Below are 12,164 nucleotides of genomic sequence, written 5' to 3'. Positions count from 1 at the left end.
GCCGATTCATTGAGGTAAACCGAGCTTCCATACCTCTGACAGGGCCTACATTTCTAGCCTTTAAAAAGGTCACTTTGGGTGAGCAAATGACGCCTAGAAATCTTTCACATCTTTTTTTGTCTTTAATATAATGATAACTGTAGGTGTTTACTTGGTTTTAGAGCCGAGTTATGATCCTAAACTCGAGGTCAAAAGCTTTTATAACCAACATGAAGTCAGTCATGTGCCACGCAGACGGCAGATAAAACATTCCTGCTCTGAAGACAGCTGCTGTAGAAAACTCCTATCGCCATCACCCTGCTGCGCTGCCAAGCGTCTGTGGGATTTCGTCAGATAGATAGATGCCCGAGGCACCGACATCTAAAAACAAACGAGGACGCATGATCAAGACCGAGCCTGCAGAGACTCAGAGCAGGGAGGCGAGGTGCCATCATTACTCCGCTGCCAAATCAATCTTTCGATAGGCCAGAGCGAGGTCAGGAGAGTAAACACAACCTTAGTGAGATTTAGATTTTTAGGAACAGACACTGTATTCGTGTATTAACTCATCTAACATCTATTTTCAACAGAAGTCCACAGTTTGCCTTTGGAGACATGATTAACAAACATAATATAGGCAAGATGATTAAAATCTCTAAAAACTAGTTTAAATGACCATCTGCGCGCAATCCTGTGCAGAAATGTCCGTTTCAATATGCGAGGCATTTGTTAAAGTACCTACTAATGTAAGATGTGGTTCTCGGGGGCCGTAATGACCGCCTCTATGCTGGTGAAACAGTACTAGGGGGGGGCGACACAGCTCTGCGGGGAAGTGATCCGTGTGCTCCAGACCTCGTCGAAACAAAAAGCTTTGTGCAGCGCTGAGAGAGAGAGGGAGGGAGGGAGGAGGGAGGTGGGGGGTGGGGGGGGGGGGGGGGGGGCAGCTCTCCCGTTTCATCGCGAGGTCCCGGGAGGCCAGCACGGAGCATAGCTTCAATCAAACCGTGACGTCTCCTCCGGGAGCTTCGCAGCGCCTGGAAAACCGATCTCTCCTCGGCGCTCTGCCGTGCCTCCGCTTTTGTTCACACGCACCTCGCTCCAGCAGCGCCGAGGCTGTTGTTTTATATCCAGGCGAGAGAAAAAAACAAGCGCAACAATAAGGCAGACCTCGTCGTGTCTCGTGGCTGGATCTTAAACCGAACATTTACTTTTGACGGTGTTTACTGCATTTCCCTGCCTGTCGTCCAACACATTAGTGGTTTGATTTGCAAAACTGGTCCCGCGTGATTTCCTCTATATCTGCAGGTAATATCCCCCCGTGTGGTGCTTATTGATTCCAGATAAAGAAGCGGCCATACAGAAGGTTAATGGGCTTAAAATGGAGGTGCGGTTGCCCGTATACACAGCAGCAGACCCCCCTCCCTCCCTGGACACCCCACGGTGACATCCACTGTCACATCACTCAGCATGACAATATGGCCCAGCAGGCAGGAGGCTGGTGATACGTTCAGGTGCACCTTCCCCCCCAGCGCACACAGATCCTTAGAAGCTCTTAACAGTAGAGAGTATACTAAACATGCTTTAAAATCGGACTTCCCGGATGTTAAGGACATATTGATATGGATTATACGAGTGTGGAGAGAAGATGTTGACAAAAGTAAAAGTTAATCATTGAAGGCAATATTTGCATATTTCCATTGGTGTAAAGTAGCTATACTCAAGTACAATTTTTGAGAGACCTGTAGGCCTACTTAACATGCGTATTCCAATGTGTTGCTACTTTGTACTTCTACTCCACTACAATCCAGAGGTGAACAGTGTACTTTCAAATAAATAATTCAAAGTAGCTGCACCTTTACCATCTTTGATAAATATATAATGCATTAACAATTAAAATTAAAACATATAATATATATTATTCCGAAATGGGCCACTTTGCATAATGAGTACTTTTTGAATGCATATATTTTACTCGTAGAATATTCCTACCCTCTAGTAGGCCTACTTCACTTAAGTACAATATCGGAGTACTTCTCCCACCTCTGCATATTTCTATGAAAGTAAATTATAATCAAATAAACGCCAAAACTAAATCCTATTTTGTTTGCTGCGCCAACCTTGACCCCCACTTTAGACAGCTAATGGCCCTGAGCAATCAAACCCTGTTTTTGTAAGAAGTGTGAAGTCCTCTCGCGTGAAAAGAGAGGAAAAATAAATCGGTATGTCAATCTAGCAGCCCTCCCCCTCCGTGTTTTAACACCTGGAAAACAGATCAGTCCCACACTGACTTCACAGTGCACAGTGGAAAAATGATGCGCAAATCAGTCCGACGTAGTACGCTATAAATAAACTCGGCCCACACGAAATGTGAAGTATTTGTTTGCTTCCACGACACGCACCACGAGGGAACAGCCTCTATTACCAAAAGATCAGACTTAGCAGTTTAAAGAGCAGAGTCAGGAACAAGGTTATCTCGGCTGTAAAGTGTGTGAGTTATGGTGAGGTCGAGGGCCAGTATCAAGGTAACTTGAAGGCAAACAATAATGGCATAGTTGCATAGAGTAGGCCAAATGAGTCTTATAAGGCCAATAAAGAGGAGAAGATTCAAAGATTGGCACAAACATCTAAATATAATATCCTGACCAAATGTCATAATATATTGACACTTTAGGGAAAGTCCATGTGTCATACTTCCATTCAAAAAGAAATGGGGCAATGCTTTATCAAAACATAACTCGTCCTTTGGAAAATGTAGTAAATAATTAGCCTTGTGGTTTTAGGCATCATTGTTCGTAATCCTCAAATTGGGAACAATGATCTGTTTGTTTTTATTCTTTAAAAAGGTACAAGATCAAATCCAACTTTAAGTCGATGTATGACACGCTCATTTACCCCCACCAAACCATTGGAGACCGAGGTTACATTTAAATACAATTAACCCTTTATTCGGCATCAAATCCCCCTGAAGTAGCCTCCACCCCCCACCAGTTAATCCCCCTGCTCTTTTCCAACACGAGGTCCTGTTCTCGCAACCTGCGCGAGCATCAGCAGCGTGCCTTGTGAGCAATTCTCTCCACCGTATACGCGAATTGGCAGCCGGGAGCGAAGTGGTCTTTTAGTAGCTGCTTCCCTCACTAAACTCGTCCAATGAGCTGGAGCCAGCCAATATGAGGCTCATCGATCGTCCTAAGAGAGCGTCCCCTAATTAGTGCTGCGTGGCTCCGGGACAGGCAGCAGAGGCGAGGAGGAAAACTCCCGCAATAGGAGCCGTTATCTTCTGACAAAGTCATGTTAAGACACAATGCCTTATGGTTAAACCCTGCTTTGCTGGTCGCGAAAAGCTGGCTTCGCAGAGGAGCTTCAGAGACGCGTAAGGAAAAGACGATTCATTTTGGAACACTTCCAGCCAGCAGCACTTATTTCAATTAAACAGCAACTTGATGTGGTTCATACTGATGGCTGCCACCCACACATTTGTTCGGGGGGGGGGGGGGGGGGGGGGGGGGGGGGGGGTGGGCTGTAGTAGAATAATAAATAAAACAAATGAAAATGGCAGAGTATAATTTTGTGGAACTGCAAAGTGTTTTTTATATGCGTAAAAGTTCACAAAGTAATGAAGAAATGATCGTCACAGTTATAAGTGTCACTTTAAAAAAAAAAAAACTATTTGGATATAACTAAAGATGTGACACTTTCTCCATGGTAGGGAGCAGGGAGTAGCCTATCGTAGCTGCAGGGGGAGGGAGGGTCCTAACTGGAGCTATACACGGATCCTTCGTGCGCAATGGATATTCCCCCGCAATGCAAAGAGCAGTCATACAGCCAGGCTGCGTGCGAGCGAGTGAGAGGGGGAGAAAACACACTGCAGCGCAAAGTCATATCGGAGAACACCTGCAAGACATGAAGGGTGTGTGTGTGTGTGTGTGTGTGTGTGTGTGTGTGTGTGTGTGTGTGTGTGGCAAGATCAAGATGCCAGAGCGGTTTCCATCAACTAGACAGGAAGGTGAGCGGTGCAGTCCCCGTCTCTCTCCCCCCCCCCCCCCCCCCCCCCCCCCACACACACGCTACCTTTGGGACTGTTGAGACGACTGATCAACGTCCACTCTGTCCAAACAAGCCCCCCTCCCCCCGAACCACGAACACACAGTCAGCTGCCACACCAACAAACACACACACCGCGGGGATGCCCTCCAATTGAACTGAACCGTGTATAAACGGAGCAGCACCGCTCGCTTCCTTTGGCAGGGCGAGGCTGGATTCCGTAACCTTGTTTAGCGCAGAAGCTCCGTGTGCGCGCACGATCACGCGCTCACACACACACTCCCACCTTCTCCCCCCACAGGCTCTATCACACTTCGTCTCTAAACAGAGTGCGAAAAACCTGAATATTCACCCACTGAGGACGGCGCCACTTTCAAGTCCGCTAATCTCTGGGACGTCCTTCTCACCTCCCTCCGGTTGACAGGACTTTGTAAAGAGGCCAAACTCACGGTCGGGTCATTGTGTGTGTGTGTGTGTGTGTGGTGTGTGTGTGTGTGTGTGTGTGTGTGTGTGTGTGTGTGTGTGTGTGTGTGTGTGTGTGTGTGTGTGTGTGTGTGTGTGTGTGTGTGTGTGTGTGTGTGTGTGTGTGTGTGTGTGTGTTATTTATCAACCACATGCCACTGCCCCGCCGAACGCACAAAGACCACCCTATGCGCTATTCTTAGAAGTGGCCGATCCTCTCCCAGTCTCTGCGCATAACATCGCGTTTACATTCAACCCCACAAGAAGAATGTCTTTCATTTAAAAACACTCTATAAGAACACACTGGATATTTTTAAAGCGTCTGTGTAAGTATTCAACACAACTGTCTTCATTCAGGATTTTTCCACATCGCCAAAGCCACATGTGCAAGAAAATACATTACGATTTGTCATGGATTATCTCACCTGGGTAATTGGTGCTAGATCCCAGCCGTCGTCCGTGCGACCCACTCACGCCTTTTTCCTGTTTTCCCAAGTAAACTGGGTGGACAGAGATCCGTGCGTGCGTAGACGAGCCCGGTTCACGATCGTGTCTGCCCGAGACACACAATCCCGGCCGGACAAAAAAAACAACAACTAAAAGTGTCTTACAGGTTATCCACTTGTCACGAAACAAAACAAGTCTAACATATAAAGCTCTTCTATTGTCTACAGGCAACTCTCATCCATTGCCCGATATTTTAAACGGACTTTTCTGCTGCTGCAAATGTCACTTGGGTTGCCATAAAGCAACAAAACGATCCTGCGCGGAGGAAAAACAACCGTCAGGACGCAGAGAAATCCAAAAAAGGAAAATCCGTTAAGGTCCTTTAAAGTCGGGAGAGCCAATGCCCCCCTCAGGACACAGGTGACGAGGTCGGTGGACTCGCGGAGAAATTAATTCAGCTCAGCCGTACCTCGCAGCAGCGCCATGTTGGGTTTCAGCGGAGCACGCCGTCTTCGGAAAAAAGCCCCTTTCTCCTGCTACCCGTCACTCCATGTCCTCCGCGATTCCGGAATCCGTATCTCGGAGGGTTCGCTGAAGGTTACTCTGTGTGGCTTCTCGTCCCGCGTTTTGCTCGAGGAGCGTAGAGAGCACCCCGGTTCGCGGAGACTTCGCACGGAGCTGTACGGGGAGTGCCGCACAGAATGGATGAACGAGACCGAGCGACTCGCTCCACTCCCACTCGCGCAGACTCTACCCAGAAGGCCAGTCGGGAGACCGCAATTACCATAAGCCTCCAGCGCACGGCACTGGCTGCGCGCACACACACACACACACACTCACACACTGAGACACATATATACACATATATACACACACACACACACACACACACACACACACACACACACACACACACACGCTGAGACACACAGAAAAAACACACAGGCTCCGCTGAAACTCCAAAACAGGAATAGGCGAGGTTTTACCGGCACAAATAAGGCAGAAAATGAAGTAGAACTGATGATATCTATATAATGTGTTATATTATCATGAAAGCAATAAAAGGCAAGAGCAAATATTTAATGTTTTTTTACAAATAAGGAAAATAGAGACTACACCATTGGAAAAGTGCACAAATGCTAAACATATGACGTACAAAAGACATACTCATGTATTGTTATCATAACAAATACAGTTTGTTATAAATTGAGAAGATGGCAACAACTGTAACCAACTGGGTGTTGGTCTTATAGGCTTCATGAACTGTTGTTTTTGTACCATACGCTCCCTTTTTTCACCCACATTTCTAGCATTGTTCATATTTTGTCCTAAAAATGTAGGCTGTGGGACACACATTTAATGTCACTTTTTTTTTTTCCAAGCCAACAGATAAGGTAAATCTGCAAAGCACGAGGCAAAGGGGGGAGAGCGAGAGGGGGGGAGAGGGGGATGGAGAGAGAGGGAGGGAGGGAGGGAGGGGTGGAGAGAGGGAGGGGGGGATAGAGGGAGAGGCAGCTCAAGGCTGGGGCACATCTGTTAAGGCTCCCATGTCAAGTGAAGGAGGAGGAGGGAGGCTATGAATATCAAGCCTGAGGTGTGTGTGCATCATGTGCCTGCATTTGTGTGTGTGTGTGTGTGTGTGTGTGTGTGTGTGTGTGTGTGTGTGTGTGTGTGTGTGTGTGTGTGTGTGTGTGTGTGTGTGTGTGTGTGTGTGTGTGTGTGTGTGTGTGTGTGTGTGTGTGTAGGAGAGAAGAGAGAAAAGCAGCAGACAGACAGACAGAAGCAGAGTAGGAGTAGGAAAGAGAGGGGGATTGGAAATGGAAGGTCTGGCTGCGTTCGCCACAGCTGTTGAAAGTAGAAATTAAAGCAGACAGTCATACACAAACAAACACAAAGCTCACAAAGCACTCGCATGTGGATGCAGTCAAAAGCAAAGCTCATCTTGAAGGGCAAATTACCCAAAAAGTTTGGAGACAGGCATGAAAGAAGTGAGCGGAGAGAAGAGGATCCTTGAGATGAGAAGAAAGGGAAAGAGGGTGGGTGTATTGATGCACAGAGATAAAACTCCACTTTCTCTGGCTGAGGCATGTATCTTAGTGACTGTGAAAGTTGAAGAACTTAAATCAAATAAAATCAGGCCCCATTATTATCCCCCTCTACCTCTCCTAACTGGGAGTTGCCCACTATGACCACAGCCACTGAACAGTGAGGCGACCAAGGCTTCGTCCACACTTTTGAATCTGAAAAGATGTCAATCTACCAACCTACACCAGGGTCCAGGTACATTTCATCAACACTGGGATGTTTAATAAGCAGGAAACTGCGTAAATCTCTTCTTCCTTGTTATTTGTTTAGACAAATACACAATTGTGAGTTACCAACAACAAGCAGTGAAAGAAACACTTAATGGTTACCCTGTGTGTCAGGCAGCTGCTTATATCACTTATAAGTTCTCCAACCCTTAGGATGAACTGTTTGAAAAAAGCTTAACTCACTAATTGACCATAGTTTTGTTTTTGTTTTGACAGATAATAAAAAGTGAGTTGATTGCATCTCACAGATTTTTCTTAAGGCCAGGTTCAGACAGACTGCTTTAAACATCTTAATTGGTCAAACCCAGCTGCCAGTGATGGCTTGTTGTCCAAAACAAACTTACCAACAAAGAAGCAAGCCCACCTGGCAAAAGATAAACCTGGCCTAACTTCTGACTGCAAAGCAATGTCATCTGGCTAGGTGCTGCTGCAATTGGCCAATCAAAAATGTGTGTGAGTGTTAACTCCTGTGCTGTTGCACCATGAGATTTCAATTAATCAGTATTTTATTCTTGATCACAAAGCCGTCGGACAAAATAATCCTGAATGCCGGTTGATGACAGCAGCTGTGCTCTGTAATTGGCTGATTTCATTTTTCCAATTGACAATCTTAAATTGTACTGCCACGCAGTCCTGCACCAGTCTCAGGTCATTGTTCTCTCCATTCACAATAAAAAATAGGATCAGCATTTTTTAAGATTCATCTACGCTGGGGAGTTTTTTTTGAAGCGGAAATAAAAAATTAAAGGCACAAAAAAAATGAATTGTTTTATTAAGCTGGCTAGAATGGATGCTTCACTTCACTTGTCAAGGGGCTGACATTATAGGACACTAACACAGGCCATTTAATGGACTTTCTATTCAGGTTTATACTAAGATATAACATTTCCTATTCGCTTAGAGTTGCTTTGTTTATGTCCACTCCATTTATAATGGGTATAAATGAATCTTAAAGAGAAAGAGGTGATAGTATCCTAATAATATGAGTGATGCAATTTAGAGCGGAATTTTGTGGCTCAGAAAATCAAGTATACAGATTTAGAGGTCCAACAGCTCAGAAAGCCGAGACTCTGAATATTCAATGTTTAGAAGCCGACCACAAGATGGGAAGCAAACAACGGACATGAAGGCAACCATTTTTCATTTTTTATGTGGTCACACAGTGGCAGCTGGCATGCGGAGAGCTGCACTTATTCAAAACAGCATATCTGCACTCTCTGTTTGGTTCCCCTTACATGTCCTTTTGTCTATGAATATGGCAGCCTGTATTTCCCCTGGAAGGACACCACCATCTTTAGTCTTGGTAATATGAGGTGTCGTGCTCTACACATTTAGCCACACTGCACCATATGTCCCGTTAACTTCTCCTGCCCAGATTCTTGCAGGTAGAATCCAACCTGGCAACCCTCCACCAACTGTTTGTATTGTTAGTGTAAATACGCGGCCTTGAAAAGATTTGAGGTGCCCTTTCAGATCTGTCAGCTTGTTTTGAGATGCAACCTGATTGTCTCCAAACAGTTTGAGAGAAGCTGCTCCATTTTATGCCAAAATGTATTGAATACCAAGAAAAGTCAGGCGGAATATTTTTTGCTAAAAATTCCTATAAATCTCTGCTCTTAAAAAGTTAAAAACAGACTTTTGTTGACGGGACACACAACTAATAACCACTTTGAAAGGTCAGATGGGTGTTGGAAAAAAGGGGCGTAATAACAGCACAACGGGTCTTGCTCTCCCTCCTCCTCTGACTCAGAGGCAAACGGCTCTCTCCATCACTCACTGGAAAACTGGTTTATAGATGAATATTGCTCCGAGGAACCGCAGGGCAAACCAAGTCTCTGACGCTTAAACACAAAGTTGTATGTACAGAAAAAAAACACCTATGCTGGGAGTCACAAAAACAGGTCTGGAAAGCGAAGGCAGGCCTTTTTTTATGGCTGCACTTTACGACAGTGTGTGAACTTTGTGGTTTGAACAGGGAGCCCGAGAACAGCATGTGCCTTTGAAAACACTCATGTTGGATAATGGCGACGAAAACTGTGCTTTAAATCTGTGATCCTGTCCTCCAACTGTCATTCTATGTCATGTGTAGGTGCGTGTGTGTTGTATATAAACCAAAACAGCGTGAACACACACCCATGCCTGCACGCGGGTGTAGAGGGAGCCACGCTCTGGGAGGTCAGAGTGATCCAGCCATCTGCTGCTGCAATCAGACACTGAAGCAGTGGCCTGACACACACACACACACACACACACACACACACACACACACACACACACACACACACACACACACACACACACACACACACACACACACACACACACACACACACACACACACACACACACACACACACACACACACACACACACTTCATGGCAAGTTCACATAAGCACAAACATACACACTTTGAGCATGCATTACCCAAATATACACATGCTGTGCCCAAAACAGACACACACACATTTTGAAAGGGCTGCCTGCCAACACACAAGAGAGCACACACACACACACACACACACACACACACACACTGTCGGCAGGCTCAGATTGCAGGAAGCTCTTTGCACGCAGCTCAGTCCACAGCAGCCGGTACTAATCAGCACAATCCACCTGCAGATCGTTATGGATCGCTTACTGCAACTCACACAGGCACAAACACACACGCATTCACACATGCACACGCAAACTTGCTTGAACACTTTACTAGCACGCACAGGCTTGACACATTCAATCAATACTTGAACTGAACACTTTTAAACACTCACAATGCTGAATATGCATGTTCATGATAGTCAGAAAAGCAAACAGTGCTCCAATATAATGTCTATGGAAACTCATTGTGTATTCACGATAGTCAATGGTGACTTGAAAGTGAATTGTTTAAAATAAATGTTCTAATCTCAAATTCATCAAAACAAATGTAAGTACTTGAACACCCCTATACTTATCATATTTTGTATTCTATGTAATATATTTTCTACTGTATGTGTATATATATATATTTGCTTTATTGAAAAGTATTTTTACACTTTATTCCACCTTTTAAATATTGTAATGATTGAATAGATTGATGCAACAAAACAATTTCCCAATTTGGGATAAATAAAATATCTATCTTTCTATCTATCTAACTGAAATATCAACACAGCATCTTTTTCTCCCTCCCGCGAACACGAAATCACACACGAACGGGCACGCACAAGCATGCACCCCCACCGGTGTTGTCGGGCTAACCGGTTCCCCACAGGCGCGCCACGCTGCGTTAGCGCGGCCTCACCGGGGATAATTACAGCCTGGCGCGGCAGGGCGAGCGTGGCTCCGAGCCAGAGAGAGAGAGCGAGAGAGAGGTAGAGAGATAGCGAAAGAGAGAGAGAGAGAGAGAGAGAGAGAGGGATTACTGGAGCAGTGAGAGACCTATAGATTAAACCCTAATCAATAGGCTGCTAAATTCATCGATGCAATCAATCAGTGCAGCCCGTGACATAAAATAACCAACACGATCAATCACACTTCTTATTTCGACCTGGGGGGATTCCCATAAGTGCCTATCCTTACCCCCTCCCCCACCCCTCCAATACGCGTGGACAAAAACATTGTGCGTCTTTTTATTTTTTTTATAGAATAAAGATTAAAACCTTCAAACGAGCCTTATCTGAGAGGAAGGAGAAGCTGTGGCGGCTCTCAGCGCAGCACAAGAAAGATCTCTCCCCCCTCCTCATTTTCTCCCCTCCCCTCCTCTCGTCTGTCGGCCTCTGTCGAGTTCCGCTCATAACCTCGCCACCCACCCTCCCAGTTCCCCGCCTCTCCCTGCTTTCCGCTGCTGGCTGGGAGCGCGCGCGCGCACACACACACACACACACACACACACACACACACACACACACACACACACACACACACACACACAGCAAAGGGAGACACACACCCACCTCTTTATAGCTCTTTCGCTCTGACACGCACCCTAAAGCATGCACAGCCTTGCGCGCACACACACACTCTTGCGCGCGCGCACACACGCACACGCACACACACACACACACACACACACACACACACACACACACACACACACACACACACACACACACACACACACACACACACACACACACACACACAGGCAGGCAGCGTCAATAAAAAGCCCAGCGCTGTGAGAGGCCGCCGGCACTCAACTCCCCGCCCCCCCCCCCTCCTGCCACTGCGATTAGCGGAGGCTGGCTGGCTGGGGAGAGGCGCCCCTCTGTTATCTGGGGCGGTGGCAGCCTGTGTGTGTGTTGAGAGCATGAGAGAGAGAGAAAAGAGAGCGAGCAAGAGAGAGAAGAGGGAGAGATTAATTTAACTCTTTCGGGACCGGATCGCAGCGCTGGAAGCTCTGCTCGCTCCTCTCAGAAAGCAGCACAGCGAGGCTGATGAAAGGCAAGACGAGAAGAGGCACATCCAACACACGATCCTCGAGAAATACAGACGTAGCAGGGTTATAATTAGGCACCAAGGTCAAGCCCTCGGTAATATTTCAGGGGATTCTTAAGGCTAAATCTGATATTTTCTAAGGTAGACAATATGTTATAGGGATTTGCATTCTCCACAAGAGCTATAGTAAAGATAAGAGTTGAAAAGATGAATCAATTAGTCGATCAACAGCAACTTAATTGCCAACGATTATAATGTTAACTTGATTTGCTTGAAAAATACTCAAATATAATTTTTCAAGCAAAAAATGCCAAACAATTGCTGTTGTAAGCTGTTCAATTGTAAAGATTTGCTGTTGTATCGTATCACAGTAAACTGAATTTATTTGGGTTTTGGCCTCTTGGATGACAGTTTGAATAGTCAGCTTGGTAATTGTTAATTGCAGTCATCATCATCATCATCATCATCATCATCATCATCATCATACCCTTATACAGGGAGGTACAAAT

The 12,164-nt window shown here is 45.8% G+C and overlaps 1 protein-coding gene across 2 annotated transcripts in view; it reads right to left on the bottom strand.

Moving 5' to 3' along the window:
• bcor (BCL6 corepressor) overlaps positions 1–5,712 on the bottom strand; it is a 34,059-nt gene extending 28,347 nt beyond the window's left edge. For both annotated transcript variants that reach the window (XM_079666992.1, XM_079666993.1), the window contains exon 1: positions 4,908–5,712. The gene's annotated coding sequence lies outside the window, so the exon portion shown is untranslated. The remainder of the gene's footprint in view (positions 1–4,907) is intronic.
• Positions 5,713–12,164: the final 6,452 nt, after the last annotated feature.

This window comes from Notothenia rossii (genome assembly GCF_949606895.1).
Source record: "Notothenia rossii genome assembly, chromosome: 2".
In the NCBI taxonomy this organism is placed as follows: domain Eukaryota; kingdom Metazoa; phylum Chordata; class Actinopteri; order Perciformes; family Nototheniidae; genus Notothenia; species Notothenia rossii.
The sequence above is the reverse complement of the archived record's forward strand: the minus strand, read 5'-3'. Positions and strand labels throughout refer to the sequence as shown.